The sequence below is a fragment of the Lissotriton vulgaris genome, chromosome 6 (assembly GCF_964263255.1).
Source record: "Lissotriton vulgaris chromosome 6, aLisVul1.2, whole genome shotgun sequence".
Classification (NCBI taxonomy): domain Eukaryota; kingdom Metazoa; phylum Chordata; class Amphibia; order Caudata; family Salamandridae; genus Lissotriton; species Lissotriton vulgaris.
The window spans coordinates 216,652,652-216,673,580 of NC_141694.1; positions in this window are offsets into that span (position 1 = coordinate 216,652,652).

Here is a 20,929-nt window from a genome sequence, read left to right on the forward strand (position 1 = left end):
GGATAACTCGTTTCGAACAACAAGTTGTTCTTGGTCACATGACCCGCGTTCATCTCAACCCACTATTTAAAGGTGTAGTCACACAAAATCATAAACATAGAAGAAATTATTCCTTATAAGCTCAATAATGCTTGAAAAACGTATTGGCTTCAATATCAGTTATTGTCACTGACAGAAATTCATACAATATTTACATGTGTGATTAATGTGAAAAAACCTGTTATTAAAAAAGTGCAATATAACACAACCAGCTCTTTGTTTAAGAAACAATCTGTTCAGCAATGAAGTTTTGCAACAGTCCATGATTTAGGTATAGTACCCTCATAAAACACAATATGCTTTCTCCATAGAAGATTTCTGGTATAGTACCCTATATTTATTTTGTGCAACTGAATATAGATATTCATATACATTTCGTTTAGAATAATACAGATTTTTAGTTGAAAGGACGTAAAATTCCCATGTGTAGACGAAATTCTAAATTGGTGTCTTCTTCTTCACAACCTAAAGAGAGAAGAGAAAAGAGTACATTGATTTGTCTTGTGCACCCAGATAGTCTATAGAGTTCATAAAAGTATTTCAAAGACCTAATCAATATCATAATGATTAAACTTCGTGTTTGCTATTAGTTACTGAAGCTGGTGCAAATGTAAAAGAAAAAGGGGGTGTGAAGATGTGCGAGAAGGGTAGATTAAAAAGGGGTATTTTAATCAGGTCAGAATTCAGCTATCCTATTCTTCATACTGGTATGCAAATTTTTAGGAGATGGGAATGTAGCTCCTCATCCATATTCAAACCATCAGGGAAACGGGTGCCTGCCAAAAGAATCAGTCTTGATTCTAATTTGCGTAAAGCCACCAATCTGTCTCCACCTCTGATGCTAATTTTAATGGTTGCAATGCCTATTTAGCTTTCTTTTGATGCATCACTATGGTGAAATCGGCTGAAATGCCTTCCTGTGCTGTATGAGAAGTCCTGGTTAGTAACTGCACGCAAATGCTCAAGAATACGTTTCTTTACAGGTGCTGTAGTTGACCCAATGTACCATAAGTTGCAAGGGCAACGAATTAAGTACACAACGTACTCCATAGTACATGTAATTAAGGTGTTAATCTTCCATTTCATTTTTGTTTTGGGTAGGAGGATCTCATTACAGTTTTGACTATACTTGCACGCCTTGCAATTCCCACATTTCCTGAATCCCTTTGTAGTTTTTAACCAGTCAGTCTCTTTGGGGGCTAGATGGCTTTGTACTAGGCAATCTTTAAGGCATTGGCCACGTTGATATGAAATGACTGGAGAACTACAGACGACATTTCTCAATATGGGATCTTGCCTCAGTATATCCCACCTATTTTTCAGTATTTGTCTTATTTGGTTAGACTGGCTGCAGTATTTTGTTATAAATCTCACTTTTGGGGTTTCAGGTTTGGTTGTCAAAAAAGTAGTTTTTGGTGTTAGGGCTTTCTCTCTTGATATTTTATCAACTCTTGATTCTGCTTCCCTGAGTGATTTGTTGGAATACCCCCTGACTTTGAATCTTTCTTTAATCTCCTCCATAGTTTTTTGGAAGTGTGATTCAGTTGAACAGTTGCGTTTGGCTCTCAGGAATTCACTGAAAGGGATTCCCCACTGGAAACTAGGGGGGTGAGCCCTGGAGGAATGGAGTAGAGAGTTCCCTGCTGTCTCTTTACAAAAAAGTGAGGTGGTCAATTGATTATTGGTCTTCGTGACTCTGACGTCTAAGAAATCTCCAGAGTGTCTGCTGTAATGTCTTGTAAATTTTTAATTCACCTGGTTAGTATTAAGACAATCAATGAAACAGTTAAAATCGTTTTCAGTCCCCCACCAGATGAAAAAGACGTTGTCTATGTACCTTACCCATCTCACTACATTCAGTGCCAATCTTTCCGTGAGGTCATTCCAGAGCACCTGCTTCTTTCACCAGCCCACTATAAGGTTGGCATAACTGGGGGCGAAGCAGGTGCCCATGGAAGTCCCTTGTTGTTGTCTATAGTGTACTTTGTTGAATAAGAAGACATTTTCGTTCAGACACAGCCTGATCATTTCTAGTACCATACAAGTATGTTCAAAATATTCCAATTTTCGTTGTTTCAAGAAGAACTGACATGCCTTAATGCCATCCTTGTGTTTTATACTTGTTTAAAGGGACTCAACATCCAGACATACCAACCAGCAATGTTCGTCCAATTTGATATTGGAAATTTTATGGATGAAGTCAGTGGTGTCTCTCACATAGGAAGATAATTCCTTTACAAATGGGAAGAGAAAGTGGTCTAAATAGATGCTTGTATGCTCAAAGAGGCTGTCGATGGACGAAACTATGGGACTCCCTGGTGGTCTAGACATACTCTTGTGCACTTTCGGCAATAAGTAAAAGGTCGGGGTTTTGGGATTTTCCTTGTGGAGATACCTTTCCTCATCCCATGTTAGTAAACCTTTATCTCGCCAGTGCTCCAATTGTTTGCAGTATTCCTCCCGTAGATTAACTACGTACCGTTTATCTACTTTGCAGTAACATGTTTCGTCCAACAGTTGTCTCATCGCCTCCTCTATATACATATCTCTGGGTATCAGCACAACATTTCCACCCTTGTCTGAGGGTTTGATTATTATATTAGTGTTCTGTTGTAAGCTCTTAATGGCAATCTTTTGTTCTTTTTTGACATTCCTACATACTGTTCGATTCTCTAGTAGTTTATCAACGTCTCCTTTGACTAAATCACTAAAAACATCAATATCGTCTCTGGGTGTGATTGGCACAAATTTGGATTTTCTCCTGAAACTGGTTCCAGCCGGGGCCCCTGTATCTGTGACTGTCAAATGTGCAATTGGTGTCCCATCTATAGTATCAAAGATGTCCAATGTATTAGGACAATCCTCTTGAGTCTGTTCATTTTCTAGTGATGTTAGGCTTCTAAGAGTCGGAATGTCTCCTATTGCCAGTTCTCCTACATTCGGCTCTGTTCCCTCTCTGGTGTGTCTCATTATGTCCTTGCCCGCATGTATTTTACATAGTTTTAATTTTCTATCAAATTTATATAAGTCCGCTCTTAGGTCAGCATAGTCAAAGTTAGACTCTGGACAGAATGACAGTCCTAGTTGCAACACATTTATCTCATTCTCAGTTAATATTTTGTTAGTAAGATTAATTACCGTTAACTTCGAGGTATTTGGACGTCCCCTGTTTGGGTGCTCTCTCGTTTTTTGAATGATCAGAAGTTCCTTGGAAAAAACCTGTTGCGAATTTGTCATGGATGACCCACTGGCAATAGAGTCGGTGTCTGAGCTCAAATCCGTCAATTCTGTTTGCGATCCACTTTTTTGTTTGTCAAAGGTGGTCAGTGCTTGTTCTTTAAGCACATCCTTGTGTGGTTTGTTGTATTTCCTCGCAAAGGTTAGAATCCGCCCTACGGCGTAATCCCTCTCATCTCGTGTAAATTTTCATTGTTTTCTTTGCATAATTTCCTTTTCATATTTTTTCAGTCTTTCATCCATGGTTTTTAATACAGGTTCAATCTTATTTTGCTCTGGCTCCTTATGAAGGTCTGCCATGATGTCATTGATCTGTTTGATTCTTTTATCGCGTTCTTCCCACGCATTTTCAATCAATATCTCCATCATGCGCCTGGAGCAGGTATTGGTGTTATCTGTCCATTTCTGTAATACATGCGGTTTGGGCATTGCTAATGTGGGAATGATGAAAATGTGCAAGCCTCGTGGGATGCGATTCACTTCTATGTAGTTTTTCAGGGAAGTTGCCTCCCACCACCGACTTATCTCTTTCCTTTTCAGTCTCTCCAATGAATTAATTTTGCTTCTCCAGCTTTGCAGTGTATCAGGTTGAGTCGTGACAGTTGTTCCCTGTGGTATAGCAGATTTTGTGGGTTGAAAAATAGTCTGAGCTGATTTTTCTCGTTCTTTTATCAGTTCACTCGACATTTTGGTTGTGCCTTTTGTCAAGGGGGTAGAAGAAACTTCAATGCCGTATTCGGTTGAACTTGCATTATGCGGCTGTCAGTTCTAGCCAACGCTCACTCTGATCAGGGAGAGGTGCCGATTACTGTGCTTTACGCTTCGTTAACCCGGAAGTGTTGTCACTCGTTTTTTTCTCTCTCTTCGGGTCCGCTGTTACCGGTCCGCCGTCTCCAGGGGAAAGTTGTCGTGAACGGGCTCCCTTCTCCGCAATCGACGACGGTCACTCGGACTGCAGATCTTCGAGAAATGATATCCCTTTAACACAAGGAAAGGGATCGCTTACATCGGTTTCGTTTTCCTGATCGGTGGGTGTCTCTTGTAAGGCACGGCAACCAAAGAAACAGTTCTCGGACAGAGAAGACGCCCAGCCAGCCAGTGAGGGCTTTGTCAAGCGGACGCCGCCGCCGTTACATGAAGAAACAGAATCCAGGTAAATGAATCCAGACAAGCCCGTAGTTCATCCGAAAGATCTTTAATTCGGCAAACACAAAAGTCGAGGGAAAACGCGTTTCGAACAACAAGTTGTTCCTGGTCACATGACCCGCGTTTATTCAACCCACTATTTAAAGGTGTAGTCACACAAAATCATAAACATAGAAGACATTACTCCTTAAACGCTCAATTTGTTGAGCATGGAATTTAGCCAGTTTGAGCTTGCATATATATTTATACAGATCGATTCTTACTTCTGTTGGGTTGAAATGTTTTTCTGGACAGAACGATAGACCTTTGTTTAGGAGAGATTGTTCTTCTTTTGTAAGAAAATGATCCGATAGATTGATAATCAAATTTTCTATTTCCTTTTCCTTAGGTAGTACGCTCTTTTTTCTCCCTTTGGCTCTTCTGGTTTTCCTTGTTTTCCGGATACAGCATTGGAGCCTCTTCCGCAATTCTGATTTTGCGATGTTGTTCTGCCGCGGCCCCTTCCTCTGGACAAGGTTTTGTCTAAATTCCAGAGCCGCACTTCCTCTAAAAAATCACAGCTTGTATTACTTGCTCCACTGTCAGAGCCTTCAGTCTCACTTAATTCTGATCCACTAACATTTGTTGTGGATTCTGCAGCATGTTTGGCAGGGAATTTTTTTTGTAAATGATCGAATCGTTTTGCAAATGTTAATATTCTGCCAAGTGCGTAATCTTTTTCATCCCTTTGATATTTACGCTCTTTGCGTTCTTCAATCTCTGTTTCATATTTCTCAAGTCTATCATCCATCTCTTTCCTCAGTTTCATTGCCTCAACTTTGTTTATTTGTTTGATATTTTCTTCCAGTTCGTCAATGTTAATTTTGATTTCTGAGATATCCATTATAGCATGTTTAATTAGTATCCTCATCATATTTAACGAACATTCTGTATTATTTTCCACGAGTCCTCGATAAGTTCTTTTTTGGTATCTTGGTGTGTGGGCATCGTAAAAATCCTGAGACCTCTCGGTATTCTGCTTACTTTGATGTAATTCTCTAGTGCAATAATTTCTCAACTTTTGTTGGTCTCCTTTCGATAAAGTTTTTCAATTTGATTGAAAAGTTGTTTCGCCACATTAATTACTGGTGTGTTAGTACTATTAGCGTTACTCGCGCCGGGTGTTTCCTTCTCTTTGTGTTCTTTACTTTTGAACATCTTGATAGCTTTCTCTGCGCGTTTAGCAGCTCGCGCTTCCATATTGATTCAATTTACACAGAGCGTCCCCTTTTGCATAAAGACACTTCTAACCGAGCTTACTGGAGTTTATAATCATTAAGTTGTTACCGTACCGATCCCCAAGTCAGTTCTGCTAACCGTTGTTTTCAATCACGATGTTAGTTATGTTCTGAAACTCTCGGGGAAACACATCACCAATTTGCTGCGCTATTCAAAGTGGCTGATATTGCCACTCACCTACAGACAGAGAACCGCTGCTTCCGCGATGAACTCGATACTCAGGTGTTGTGCTTAAATCCTTCGTAGTTTCAGCAATGGCGGGCGCACTGTGGTTTGCAATTCACATCATTTCAAAATGATCCTTCGCCACGGTGCGCACAACTGCGGGTGCTCTGCAGAGGGGCCGGATCCTAGCCCATTCAACCAATTCAATCCAAAGATGCGGCACACAGGTAGGGTAATATCAGCTAAATCTTTATTTACTCCATGCTCGGACCAACGCGTTTCAGCCTAGCATAGGTTTTGTTCACCGTAAGGGGGCATGTTTCTATTTCTACTATTAATCTCAGTTAGCTATTAGGGTGCTTTCTGGGACTAGTAGTTCATTGCAATATACAGTGCAAGATATTTGTGCATTGGGGACGCTGCTGTTACATTTATCCACTGTTTTGAATTATACAGATTATTTATATCAAAATCTAATCGCTGCTAAGTTCGCGCTGCATTATTTAAATACATAAATTACATCGTTGCCATACATGGCTTTACAACCGCGATTTACAACTATATTGACCGGGTATAGTACCCATAAACAATAATTGTGTATACGTTATCTATCAAACTAACCATATTAGCTATATTAGCAAATTGTACACAAATTATTACAGTTCATGTAATCAGGGTATAGTACCCGGTTAGATAGTGGTCATCGCCTCCGTTATGGTTCAAATCAGTTCAATTCAGATGGTGAGTTATTCAAGATGCACATAAAGCTCCTCATCAAAGTTCATCCCTCTCGGTACCTTGGTTTTAAGTCTAATGATCCGTTTAGATTCAATTTGCGGCAGTTTCACCTGAGTTCACAACTTCAACTCAGCTTTGGATGTACACGGTGGAGTGGACAGCAGCGTCCATAACTTTAAAATAGAAAGAAAAATGATGTGAGAGAGAGTGAGTGAGAAAGAGAAATAGAGAAAAAACAGCATTAAAACATGGGAGAGAGAAAGTTATTAATGGAGCTGTTAATACTGGAGAAAATACTCGTACTTCACCTTTTGCCTCCGTTGTGTGTCCAAGCACGTGCTGGTTCATTTTGCACCCTCTATTTTAGTGATCTGAAAGATAGTATATAGGGTTAGTAATAGCATAGTACATACAACTGCACATGTATATTTTCGCTTTATTTGTATACTCAGGATAATGTATTTTTTCAACTTCCACTGTAAGGAGGTGTCTGTGCGCTGTTTTTCTTCCAAAGTGGTATATCACATACACTCCCACTGCATAGTGGTGAGTTCTCAATATTGCAGGGCAGATTTACAAGCCCCCTGCACCACCAGTACGTCACTTTTTGTGAAGTACTGATGGCACAGGGGACTCCTCCATATTTACAAGGAGAGGAAAAGCCACCCTGCGTGACTTTTTCTCTCCTTTTAAATATGGCCCCTTCACACGAAGCACTTTGCGGTGAAAGGGCGTTCCTTGGGTGTTGCTGTGAGTGTTCCAACGCAACACCCTTTGTAGTTTCAGCAATGGCGGGCGCACTGTGGTTTGCAATTCACATCATTTCAAAATGATCCTTCGCCACGGTGCGCACAACTGCGGGTTCTCTGCAGAGGGGCCGGATCCTAGCCCATTCAACCAATTCAATCCAAAGATGCGGCACACAGGTAGGGTAATATCAGCTAAATCTTTATTTACTCCATGCTCGGACCAACGCGTTTCAGCCTAGCATAGGTTTTGTTCACCGTAAGGGGGCATGTTTCTATTTCTACTATTTATCTCAGTTAGCTATTAGGGTGCTTTCTGGGACTAGTAGTTCATTGCAATATACAGTGCAAGATATTTGTGCATTGGGGACGCTGCTGTTACATTTATCCACTGTTTTGAATTATACAGATTATTTATATCAAAATCTAATCGCTGCTAAGTTCGCGCTGCATTATTTAAATACATAAATTACATCGTTGCCATACATGGCTTTACAACCGCGATTTACAACTATATTGACCGGGTATAGTACCCATAAACAATAATTGTGTATACGTTATCTATCAAACTAACCATATTAGCTATATTAGCAAATTGTACACAAATTATTACAGTTCATGTAATCAGGGTATAGTACCCGGTTAGATAGTGGTCATCGCCTCCGTTATGGTTCAAATCAGTTCAATTCAGATGGTGAGTTATTCAAGATGCACATAAAGCTCCTCATCAAAGTTCATCCCTCTTGGTACCTTGATTTTAAGTCTAATGATCCGTTTAGATTCAATTTGCGGCAGTTTCACCTGAGTTCACAACTTCAACTCAGCTTTGGATGTACACGGTGGAGTGGACAGCAGCGTCCATAACTTTAAAAGAGAAAGAGAAATGATGTGAGAGAGAGTGAGAAAGAGAAATAGAGAAAAAACAGCATTAAAACATGGGAGAGAGAAAGTTATTGATGGAGCTGTTAATACTGGAGAAAATACTCGTACTTCACCTTTTGCCTCCGTTGTGTGTCCAAGCACGTGCTGGTTCATTTTGCACCCTCTATTTTAGTGATCTGAAAGATAGTATATAGGGTTAGTAATAGCATAGTACATACAACTGCACACGTATATTTTCGCTTTATTTGTATACTCAGGATAATGTATTTTTTCAACTTCCACTGTAAGGAGGTGTCTGTGCGCTGTTTTTCTTCCAAAGTAGTATATCACATACACTCCCACTGCATAGCGGTGAGATCTCAATATTGCAGGGCAAATTTACAAGCCCCATGCACCACCAGTACGTCACTTTTTGTGAAGTACTGATGGCACAGAGGACTCCTCCATATTTACAAGGAGAGGAAAAGCCACCCTGCGTGACTTTTTCTCTCCTTTTAAATATGGCCCCTTCACACGAAGCACTTTGCGGTGAAGGGGCGTTCCTTGGGTGTTGCTGTGAGTGTTCCAACGCAACACCCATGGAACAAGACACATCTCCATATTTACGAGAAATCGTAAATCTGGAGATGTATCTGAATACTACGCCACCCTAGAGGTGGCGTAGCAAGGCGCAACGAGGAGAAATGTTTTCATTTCTTCTCATTTTTTTTCCTCTTTCAATGCGTGCTGCATTCTACGCACTCATTGAAAGAGGAAAAATCCTTTAGTGATTGTTTTTGTGCAGAAAGGTGCCCCTTCCTACACAAAACTATCTCCCCTTGGCGCAGACATCCTTGCACTATGGTACAAGGGTGCCTGCGCCGGTGCATGGCAGCTGTTTGTGCAACAGCGGAGGGGAGAGCACAGGAATGCAACATATTCTTGTAAATATGAAGCATTCCTGACGTTCTGAAAGTGCCGCATCGTGGTGCAGCCAAAGGGGTTACAGTGCCACGCTGTGGCACTTTCTTGTAGACCTGCCCCTGCGAACCTAGACTGTTGCAGTCATTGACTTGCAGAGTCTGGAGGTGAGTGTTTTTCTTGAGAAGTCAGAGACAGATTTACAAGCACCTTACGCTACTTTTCCCATGTTAAAAGTAACACAAAAGTGGTGCAAGAAGCTTGTAGATCTGTTCATCAGACTGTTGTAACCTATCTATTCTCACTGCTCGGAGGTAATTGTATATTTCTACGCAGTGAATGTGCTGGACACTACCCACTCTCTCCTTTCACAGATAACTTGTTATTGCTTCGGAAACAAGCTTCTTTGCTCACCTAGTGCTATTGGCGTGATTCAAAGAGGGTGCACTATGTGTCGAAGCAGGCTTCACTGTGGCTAACAGAGTTCACGTCTTGTACTTAGCTAAGGCTGTGCACTGCAGAGTGGACAGCAGCATCCATAACTTTAAAAGAGAAAAAAACGATGTGAGAGAAAGTGAGAAAGAGAAAGAGAGAAAAAACAACATTAAAACGTGGGATAGAGAAAGTTCTAGATGGAGCAGTTAATACTGGAGGAAAAACTCATATCTCACCTTTTGCCTTCATTTTGTGTCCAAGCACGTGCTGGTTCATAGTGCACCCTCCAGTTTAGTGATCTGAAAGATAGTATAAAGAGTTTTCTCCTTTCACTGATGACTTGTCACCTTGTGCACTATGTGTCAAAGCAGCTTTCTCAGAAGTTGTTACGATGGCCACGCATCTTCGCAGAATCCTCGAACATTGAGTTTTAGAGGTGTTGGGGGGACGTCAATTTGTGAAACACAACCTGTAAGATAAAAAGGAATTTAACATTGTGTATAATTTTTTTGTCAAAGGAGAGAGGAAGTGAGAGAGTGACTGCAAAGAATATTCGCAGCTCAAGTTTCTGTCACCAGTGTGTTTTTCACTACGTGCCGGGACATAATGCACCCTGAAGATCTATATCTAAAAGATAGTAAAAGAAAAATGTTATGAATGGTAATTGTTACTGTCTTAATGTGGAGTTGAATAACATCGCCCTTTCACACACGTTCCTTCTCACATTTAAAATAACTATTTGTATAGTTTATATTCCGGACGTTTGAGTGATTATAAAAACAGTCCTGCTATTGGAAATAAATATATATATGTAATTTGATACACTATATAGGACTGCGTTTTTCTAAATCGCTGTGTCGCTTTTTTATATCTAGTCTGCTGCAGCCCTTCGACTACCTCCGATGCATACCCAGGCCTCACTGCTCACCTTTTCGTGGACAGGACACCTTCTGCATCATGTAGTGCCGATCTGCCACAAAGAAGTCTCATATATGGTGCAGAGTCTTGATATCTCTATGGCTAACGACTTACTCGTGCTCCCATCATCATCATTGCAGGGTCTTCACCCGCTCAGTGCTTCGAGTACCACTTGCTCAGTGACCAAAGAGGCCACGCATGTGGTAGTGGGCCCCCTTGTTCGGTAGTTTGAGCCTACATGAAGCGTGCGAACCACCAGTACCGACCATCACAGCGCTTGCGATGGGAGCAACTCTAAAATGGCACTTGCGTCCTGTCTTTTTTATTAGGTTGGGTCACGTCTGTAGTGACGGATGCACTGGATGGGTGTGGTGTGGGTGTATACCAGCTATGAGGGAGTGTGTTCGCCGATCTGACAACTAGACCTGTAACTAAGAAATCAGGACAATGGAAATCTGGGCCATGTAGTGTTGTTGTGTTTTCCTGGTAGCGTAAGCGGAGTGGGCTGTACTAACGTATTCAGCCTCGATTAATTTACCACCACCCGGGGCTTTTAAATGTTGGGAGGGGGGCCGCGCGGCTCCGGGACACTGCAGGAGCTGGCCGTAGGGCGTGGCAGTCTGCAGGGCCTTCGAAGGCTCTAGGCATTGGGTCGCGCAGTCTGCCTCACACAATACACTAAAAAAGAAGAGAAAGTGATGAGAGAGGATTTGTGACGTGTTTAGGCTTGAGAGCCTGGATAATCATTAAATGGGGTCTGGCAGTGAAGTGCATACTTAATTTTTAAGAAGTCTTTCTGGGTCTTGCGAAAACAAGTCATCTTTAATAATTGCCTCTCGCTGCGTGTACTTGCAAGGTTATCTGATTAGCTTGTATGTCAAAAACAGAAACTTTCAACACCTCTTTTTGATTGGTTGTGAAGCATTGTAAGAAGCCGTATTAGCGACCAATTCCTTTCCTTGCACAGATTTTGAAAAACATTTGATTGGCTGTTGTGTGGGTACGTCTCCCTTCCTGATCCTAATTTTGATTGGCTTTCTTTCTATGTGACGTTACGATACACTCGGTGGTTTAATCAAAAAGAGACTAGCTCAAATTACTTTAATTTACAAAAGTTATTAAGGGAGGGGGAAGACTCTGGTATGTTTTGTCACGGAGTGTGAACACCCGGCTGGTGTGTTCATAAAGCCCTCACCCGCCAACCTAGTTGGTGGCATGCTTCATCATCGGGCCCACCCAGTAGCACCTAGCGTGCCCCGGGTGTGCTTCGACGCCTGACTACAGCGGAGCTGGTATATTGCTGAGTGTGCAGTGAAGATAGTTAAGGAAGTGATGTTAAAACGGCTAGGCGGTGGTCCCAGTACCCGAGGGTGAAATTAGACTTTAATACCTGGGCCTCCGTCAGCGGTTAAAAATAAGGCAAGGGGATGTAAGAGGCGAGTTACGACCTCTCACATCCAATTGGTCAACATGTTTCAGCCAGTGCCTTATGACTAAGCTGGCTTTCTTCAGGACCTAAATAAAAAAGTGAGTGTAAGTAAACTAGTGGGAGTGTAGTGGAGACTATGTGTCTACACGCCCTAAAGTGTATCTATGTGTGAGAGGGGGATTCCCTTCTCAAGACCACCTGTACATATAACATTAATGGACAAAAGACAAAACATACAAGGGAAAAATAGAGTCATTTGGATGTACAGAGTTGCGCACATCTGTTTGCCGTCACTATAGCGGGTGCAGGTGGGCTATAGGCGGCTAGGGTGTGATGGTATTGGTGGTACCATCACAGTGAGAATCGCACTGGTAACTCGAGGGTGAAGTGAATAAAAGACGGAGAAAAACATGGTGCATTAGTGAAATGCGGCGCAAAAATGGACTCTTACGCTAGTTTTTGCTCAGTCTGGCCTCAAGGTTGGGAGGTGGCAAGTGCTTGACCCTGGGGGGACAAACGTTTACCATACTGATTAGGGAGACCTGTTTGGGAAGAAAAATGCGCTTACCAGGAGTCGTGGTAGTTGTTTCTCATACTCACAGCATTTCTGGGCAGAGCCTGCTCTGGACCTGTAGTGCCTCCTTCGCATACCGGTGGGGAATGAGCGTTTTCCCAGGTCTTAAGTAGTCTGGTTAATTGGATAATTAGATGCACCTGTAGTATGGAAGGCAATGGTGAAAAGACTCGGATGTCCGGGTCATGGTGCCTGGAGATGGTGTGGGCGCCTTAGGTGCGTGCGCGCTTTAGCGTTCAGTCGCGCTAGGAAGCATTGTTGTGGGCGTATCCCCGCTGGGGAGCCTCCTGGAAGCTAGCGCGTGAGGTTCGCGCATGCGCATTGTGACCGGGAGGGAGGCATTGTTGTAGGTGTATGCCCGCCGGGGAGCCGCCTGGAAGTTAGCGCGTGGAGTTCGCGCATGCGCGTTGTGACCGGGATGGTCTGCGCATGTGCGGAGTTGAAGTGTTATCGGCCGCGCATACTGGTCCATGTAGTGTTGTTGTGTTTTCCTGGTAGCGTAAGCGGAGTGGGCTGTACTAACGTATTCAGCCTCGATTAATTTACCACCACCCGGGGCTTTTAAATGTTGGGAGGGGGGCCGCGCGGCTCCGGGACACTGCAGGAGCTGGCCGTGGGGCGTGGCAGTCTGCAGGGCCTTCGAAGGCTCTAGGCATAGGGTCACGCAGTCTGCCTCACACAATACACTAAAAAAGAAGAGAAAGTGATGAGAGAGGATTTGTGACGTGTTTAGGCTTGAGAGCCTGGATAATCATTAAATGGGGTCTGGCAGTGAAGTGCGTACTTAATTTTTAAGAAGTCTTTCTGGGTCTTGCGAAAACAAGTCATCTTTAATAATTGCCTCTCGCTGCGTGTACTTGCAAGGTTATCTGATTAGCTTGTATGTCAAAAACAGAAACTTTCAACACCTCTTTTTGATTGGTTGTGAAGCATTGTAAGAAGCCGTATTAGCGACCAATTCCTTTCCTTGCACAGGTTTTGAAAAATATTTGATTGGCTGTTGTGTGGGTACGTCTACCTTCCTGATCCTAATTTTGATTGGCTTTTTTTCTATGTGACGTTATGATACACTCACCATGTATGTATCCCATTATGTGGCACACTTTATTTTACAATGCGTTTCAAAAACTAGTTGTGGTAGGGTGTTTTTAACTTAAACTGTGTACTCTGCTTACGAGTTTGTTGACTGTAGAGGGAATTTAAAAAATATGCACAAGTCTTTTATATTCATCATATGAGTGAAATGCAAATTATTTTTTTCATTAATTGGTATCACGCGTTGGACCACATTTCTTTTATTTTATCATAAGCACTCATTTCTTAAGTTTACATTATATAAGTGTTGCCCCATCATCTTTTTTTAAATGTTTGGGCTTTTTTTACTTTCAGATAAAGTAGAATAGAAGTGCTACGACAAACACTCCCTCACTACTTCATTTTTTTTTATGTATATTTCATGTCATTATTACATTTTACAATCATTTTAAAAAATTTAAAGAATTAATATTCACATTAACATTTGAAAACACAATTATTATATGGTTGAAAACAGTGCTTGCGAAGATAATCCTCTTGTTCTTTACGAGTGAAAATTACTAAAAGCACTGCTCAATATAAATACTTTTAGCCCATTTTCACTCCAGAAGTTAAAGAGTATTCTCCTTTATTGCTAAGTATTTTCTCGAAACCTTATTTATACTATATTTTTCTATCATTAAGAAATACTTGCATCCTAAAAAAAATAAAAATCTTGGTTGTAAGTCATGCAACTCCAGTTGAAGGATCATAAAGTTTAATATAAATTAAAATATACATTAACAATATGATTCCTCTGTGGAAATGAAAGATAAATTGAAGATTATGACATCGCTTATAATCATTACTTTGCACGTAGTAATTTCTTAATATACCTATATTTCTTGTAACTGTTTTTTACTGAACTCGTTATTATATTATATTTAAACGTAATCATATCACATTCTATAATCATTTAAATATCTTTGCTTTCTTTCTTATAAAATATATAAAACATATACCCATTAAGATGATTTACATCTCTTCGATATTCTTTCCTTCCTCCATCGAAATTCATCCAACTCCTCTGAAGGGGATATAATGTTTTATGTATTTTTAAATATACATTAACAATATGTTCCCTCTGAGGAAATGAAAGATATTGTCTAGATGCTTCTGCAGTCCTGAATCATTACCTTGCTCGTAGTTTCTCTGCCCATATTGATTCTCTGAAATGAAAAAAATTATCGCTGGGTGTGGTTTATATACTTTTTGGTTACTTAACAGTCTATGGGAGCAATTTTTCTCCTCCCACTTTTTAGTCATGTTTTTCAGTTGACAGGTGTTCTCATTTCCACTGTTTTAGTGCGTCACGTGATTATGTAAACGTGCTTCTTTCCATATTTTTTAACTTTCGTTTAATTTCTAAAATGCTTTATTTAAACTTGTTTTTCTTATTAAAGCATTTCTATAGGTTACTTTTTTTATACGAGTATTAATATTCATTCCCCTTTTTTTGCGACTTATTTTTGTAGTAACTTTTCTTTTTTGTAATTCATTCAGTAAAGTAAAAGTGAACCAATTAAGAATTCACCCAGTGTCTTTATTTATATTAATGTAATCATTCACTCAGTAAGCATGTACTCATGTAGTTAGGCAGGCTTTAGGGGATGGAGTGCTTTAAAGTATCTGTGATGTATGCGCAGGTATGCGTACAGTACAACTACAGTTGCGCAGCAGTGTGAGAGGACAGTACATGTACCCTACGTTTCCACAATAAAATGCTGAAAAAAATAGAAATTAAGTTTCATATATTGAAAAAATATATTTAAAAAAAAATGATTTTTTGTATTATTTTACCCTAAAGATATGTAATGTAATTTGAAAAATTAAATATCTAAAAAATAATAATTACAAAAAATGTAGAAAATTAGTATAAAAAATATATTACAATTAATACATTTAAAAAATGGCATTTACAAAACCTATAAAATTCACTGAAAAACCATAGGTTTTAGGCACATTATAGTTAGGAATTAGCATTTAAAAAACCTTGCAAATTCACTGAAAAAACATAGGTTTCAGCCATGTTGTAGTTGTCATCAGTGATGTCATGAGTGATGTCACTGACCATGTCATGAGTGATGTAATATGTGACGTCATCAGCAATGGATTGCGGGCGCGCGAGTTATAGTTAGCTGAACTAACTATAACGGCGGAATTTCAATGGTTTTGTATGAGTGAAATGTCCAGCTAACTACGACATGTGTGAAACCTATGGGTTTTTCAGTGAATTTCTAAGGTTTTTTAAATGCTAATTCCTAACTATAATGTGGCTGAAACCTATGTTTTTTTCAGTGAATATATATATATATATATATACATATATCAGTGCCTGAGCAGGCACAATAGAAAACGCAATTCATTATTCATTTACAACATTCTGCTTGACAAGTTTATTGATGCTGATTGTTGTTGGTGTACAAATGAGTTCTGTCTAAGGATGGAATATGTTGTTTTTCATGATTTTTCATGACCGTATGAGTATTTTGCTCATCATCGGAAGCTATCACTTCTTTTTAGGGCAAGGTTATATTTTCGGATTTGTCTCAAGCAGCTTAGTGAGGGTGCCATGGGTTGCTATATTCCCAGACAATATGGTCCTATAGCTACATGTGGAATACCTTTCATTTGAACAGACATGTAAACAGGTACACTTTCAAAGAAGTGAATCAAATGTGTCACTTTGATAAAGAGAAAACAAAAGACATAATAGAGAGGTTTCTGGTGCAAGCACAGTAAATCAACTCCAGAGCTATTAATGCCATAGGTACTGGTAACTCATGGGGGTACAGGTGCAACTCTAGGAAATAAGGAATTGCTTGGGAAATCTGGAATTCTGGGTTTGATTGCCCCTGTAAATCCTCATTACAGTTTCACCCAGAGTACATAGCTGCTTTCACGTACCACAGCCTACCAGCGAACTTTACTGTGGACCATGTAATTGCCTGTTGGCCTCCTTCAAAGACCGTCTAGACAACAACACACACAACAGCAAAGAGCTCTTCAACATCGTGAAGGAACTCTCCAACCCCTGCTCCAACACCAACGACATCCCACCCTCGCAAGACCTGTGCCACTCCTTTGCCACCTTCTTCCATTACAAGATCACAGACATCCATGACAGCTTCAATGCCACGAACGCCCCGACAACCACTGAGACCTCCAGCCCCACCGCCACCATCCGCACCTACCCCCTGCACTCCTGGGCCAACATAAACGACGACAACACCATTAAAATCATGAACACCATCCACTCCAGATCTCCGTCAGATCCATGCCCACACTACTTCTTCAACAAAGCCTGCACCACCATCGCACCCCATCTCCGGAAAACCATCAACATCTCCTTTGAGACAGCGACCTTCTCGGAGAGCTGGAAGCACGCTGAGATCAACGCTTTAATCAAAAAACCCAAGGCTGACCCCAAGGACCTCATGAACTTCCGGCCCATCTCCCTGCTCTCGTTCCCGGTCATCGAGAAGGCCGTCAACAGACAACTGACCCGCTACCTCGAGAAGAACAGCATCCTGGACCCTTCCCGGTCCGGGTTTCACAGCACCGAAACTGCCCTCATCGCTGCTACCGATGAAATCAGGGCCCTGCTGGACAATGGAGAAACCGTGGCCTTCATCCTCCTGGACCTGTCAGCCGCCTTCAACACCATCTGCCACCGCACCCTACGCACACGCCTCCATGACGCTGGGATCCAAGACAAGGCGTTGGACTGGACCACCTCCTTCCTCACAGGCAGAACCCAGAGAGTCCGCCTCCCCCCTTCCGCTCCAAAGCCACCAAGATCATCTGCGGCGTACCCCAGGGTTCATCCCTCAGATCCGACATAGTTCAACATTTACATGGCACTGCTCGCCCACGTCACATGACTGCACGACCTCAACATCATCTCCTACGCCGACGACACCCAGCTGATCCTCTCCCTCACCAAGGACCCCCTCACAGACAAAACCAACCTCCATGAAGGGATGAAAGCCGTCGTCGAGTGGATGAAGAACAGCCGACTGAAACTAAACTAAGACAAGGCGAAAGTCCTCATCCTCTGCTCCACTCCCTCGGTCTGGGACGAGTCCTGGTGGCCCGACCGCACTGGGAACAGCTCCAACACCCACCGACCACGCACACAACTTGGGGTTCATCCTCGACTCTACTCTCTCCATGACAAAGCAGGTCAACGCCGTCTCGTCCCCCTGCTTCAACACCCTCCACAGGCTCTGCAAGATCTACAGGTGGATCCCCACCGAAACAAGAAGAACGGTCACCCAGGCCCTCCTCAGCAGCAGGCTGGACTACAGAAACGCCCTCTACACAGGAGCCTCAGCCAAACTCCTGAAATGACTTCAACGCATTCAAAACACCTCGGCACACCTGATCCTCGACATCCTTTGCCACAGCCACATCACCCCCACCTGAGAGACCTACACTGGCTCTCCGTCAACAAGAGGATCACCTTCAAGCTGAGCTCCTCACCCACGCACACAAGGCATTCCACAACACCGAACCAGCATACCTCAACAGGCGACACAGCTTCTACACCCCCAACTGCCACCTCCGCTCTGCTGAACTCGCCCTCGCCACCGTTCGCCACCGTCCCCTGCATCCGAAGAGCAACCTCCGGTGGCAGATCGGTCTCCCACCTCGCCGCCAAGACCTAGAACACCCTCCCCATCCTCCTATGGCAGACCCAGGACCTGCTAACCTTCAGAAGACTCCTCATGACCTGGCTATTTGAGCAGTAGCAGACTTCCCCCTAGCGCCTTGAGACCCTCACGGGTAAGTAGCGCACTTTACAAATGTTCTGATTGATTGATTGATTGATCTTCACACAGAGCAACAATGTTCAAAGACAGTTATCACCCTCATGGAGATTTGAAGGTTTGTAGAACAGTAACAGATCTAAAGAGGTTGCTAAGCAGGCAAGAAACAACCCTTGGGTTGCAGAAGCTCTAGACCTACCCATCAGCAATTTTGTTCAAGTCATCCAATTACATGTTCCATAATCTTCATGTTATTACAGACAAATCTGACAAGCAAAATCATTGTAAAAGGAGTAACAAGCGTTGTGTCCAAAGTATCCTTCATTGGCTAAAGATCGTGTGCAGAGAGGATTTGATGCTTGTGAGCTTGTGGAGGGTTGGGTGCAGTCCCATGCAGCAGCCTAGGCACTGAGTTTAATTCCTGTTGCAGATTGGATGCAGGGTCTAAGTAAGACTGAGAAGTCTGTGTGATGTCATCAGTGTTGTCATTTAACATGTCATGAGTGATGTAATGTGCATGACGGAGGCGCAAGTTATAGTTAGTACAGTAAGCTATAACTGGTGTATTTCAGTGGTTTTTTAGTTTTTTTTTAACACTAGCGTGTGTCTCATTTCTACAATTAACTATAATATTACTTTACTTGTTTCTGTGAATTTCGGAATTTTTAACATTAGTTAAGATCTTACTACCTAATTATAATGTTTTAGTTTTTTCAGGGAATGTATATCTATATTTGTCTACCAAAATGTTGCTATATTAAAATTAGGGAGAGACCGCCAATGTGTAATATATTTGAGTAAGGATATAAAGGTAATACTACTTACATGTGATATAGGGATTTCCAGTGTAAGGACCACAATGTAATGACTTCAAATGTAAGGCATGCCTGGTAATGTTAGCATACTATTGAGTGTGATTGAATTGGCAGTAGCAAGGTAAATAGGCATGAGAGGAGGGCTGTTAAAATGAAGCATTCTTGGATGGAGCATTACCAGACAGGGTTCAGGAGCCCAAATACTAAAATGGCCAGCAGTGTAGTGGAAGTGCTGTAAGTAAGCATCAAAGTCTTTGGTGCCTGATGAGGGTCACCCCAAGGACATCCTTCTTATCATGTTGAAGACCTCTGATTCAGAAGATGAGCTGTGTTTTACTCCCGGCTCCGCACAAAGACTAGGCTATAATTGCAGCAAGAAGGACGTTGGATTTCATCCCGATGGCAGCCTGAGATAAGACAAGGGAGCCTGACATCAAGAAACCGCCCCCCAAGCCTTTACACTGTCTCCCACTGAAAGAGCTCTCATGTCTCAGCAGTGAGGGTCAAGTTCCAAAGCTGACACGCTTGAGAGCCCCTTCCCCGCGGTACACTCTCTTCTGACTGGAGACTGGAGTCAGGGAGCACAGCAGAGAGATCCTCGGTCAATGTAGCAGAAGAGACCCCAGCAGAGGCACTCACTTGGAAACCAGTCCTACCAAAAGACTTGGAGAGAAACAGGCATCTTTGTGTGAGAACAGTGCTGTGATGAGCTCAGAAGACCATTTATTTAGTTACTGAAATGGTGAAATTCATGACGAAAAATCAGATACTAGACGCATAAGGACAACATTTGTATAGGAGGCTTGCCGTCAGTGTTTAAGTTTTTTCTGCCTACTTTAACCCCTTCGCCGTTGCGCGAATTCTGGTGCGGTGTGGCAGGGGGTTTAGGGGGGGAGCGTGGCGCTGCGGTGCTCATGGCGGTTCCAGGCCGTCATAAATCAAGGTGGGCGTGTGCTCATGACGGCCAGAAGCCTTCCGAACACCGACCACTAATTAGTTCTCCTGCACATGCAGGGAATAAACAGCGAGTGAGAGGAGTGCCAACGTTCGGACGGCTCCGGGCCGTCATGAGCACACGCCTACCGTGACTCATGACGGCTGGGAGCCATCAAGAGCACTGAAGGAGTTAAGAATGCCAGCACAGCACTTCCACTGCTTGGTAAAACAGTCTCACCCCATTGTGTGAACAGGAAGGAACAAGACAGGGGCTTTCAAAAAGGAACCTAAAGACTTCCATTACTTTGCTTCACTAAAACATACAATGCATGTACCAGCTGGGTCATACACAAGCTTGCACAACATGCACTTAGGCTGTTATCACTAGATACCTTTTGTACATGCAGTTGCTCTAGTGTGCCATAGACACAACCTAATATAGGACATTAGGCAACAAAACAAGGTATAAGCCGGACGGCCCATTGGCAAGATGCTCTTAGCCAGGGCAAAATAATCAAATTTTAAGACAGTAAGTGAAACAACCTTTCATGCAAAATAGTGAGTGAAATTCATTGAATGAGGCTTCTCCTAGAGGAGGAGTCTGCACCTTCTTTACTTGTGCAGTGCACAGACCCTTTATCAAGCTTGGGATACTCCTGACTATGTTTAAAAGGGCTGGTGAGCCTTGGCATATAGCAGTCTTGGGCTGTCGATATTTAAATTAACTGTACACTTGGATTTGCATATTTTAGTCGTCTGCCCCAGACTTGCAGTACTATATATAATGTTTTTTTTCTACAGCTTACATCTTCAGTTTGCTGGCTATCTCAGAAAGCCTTTTCCTG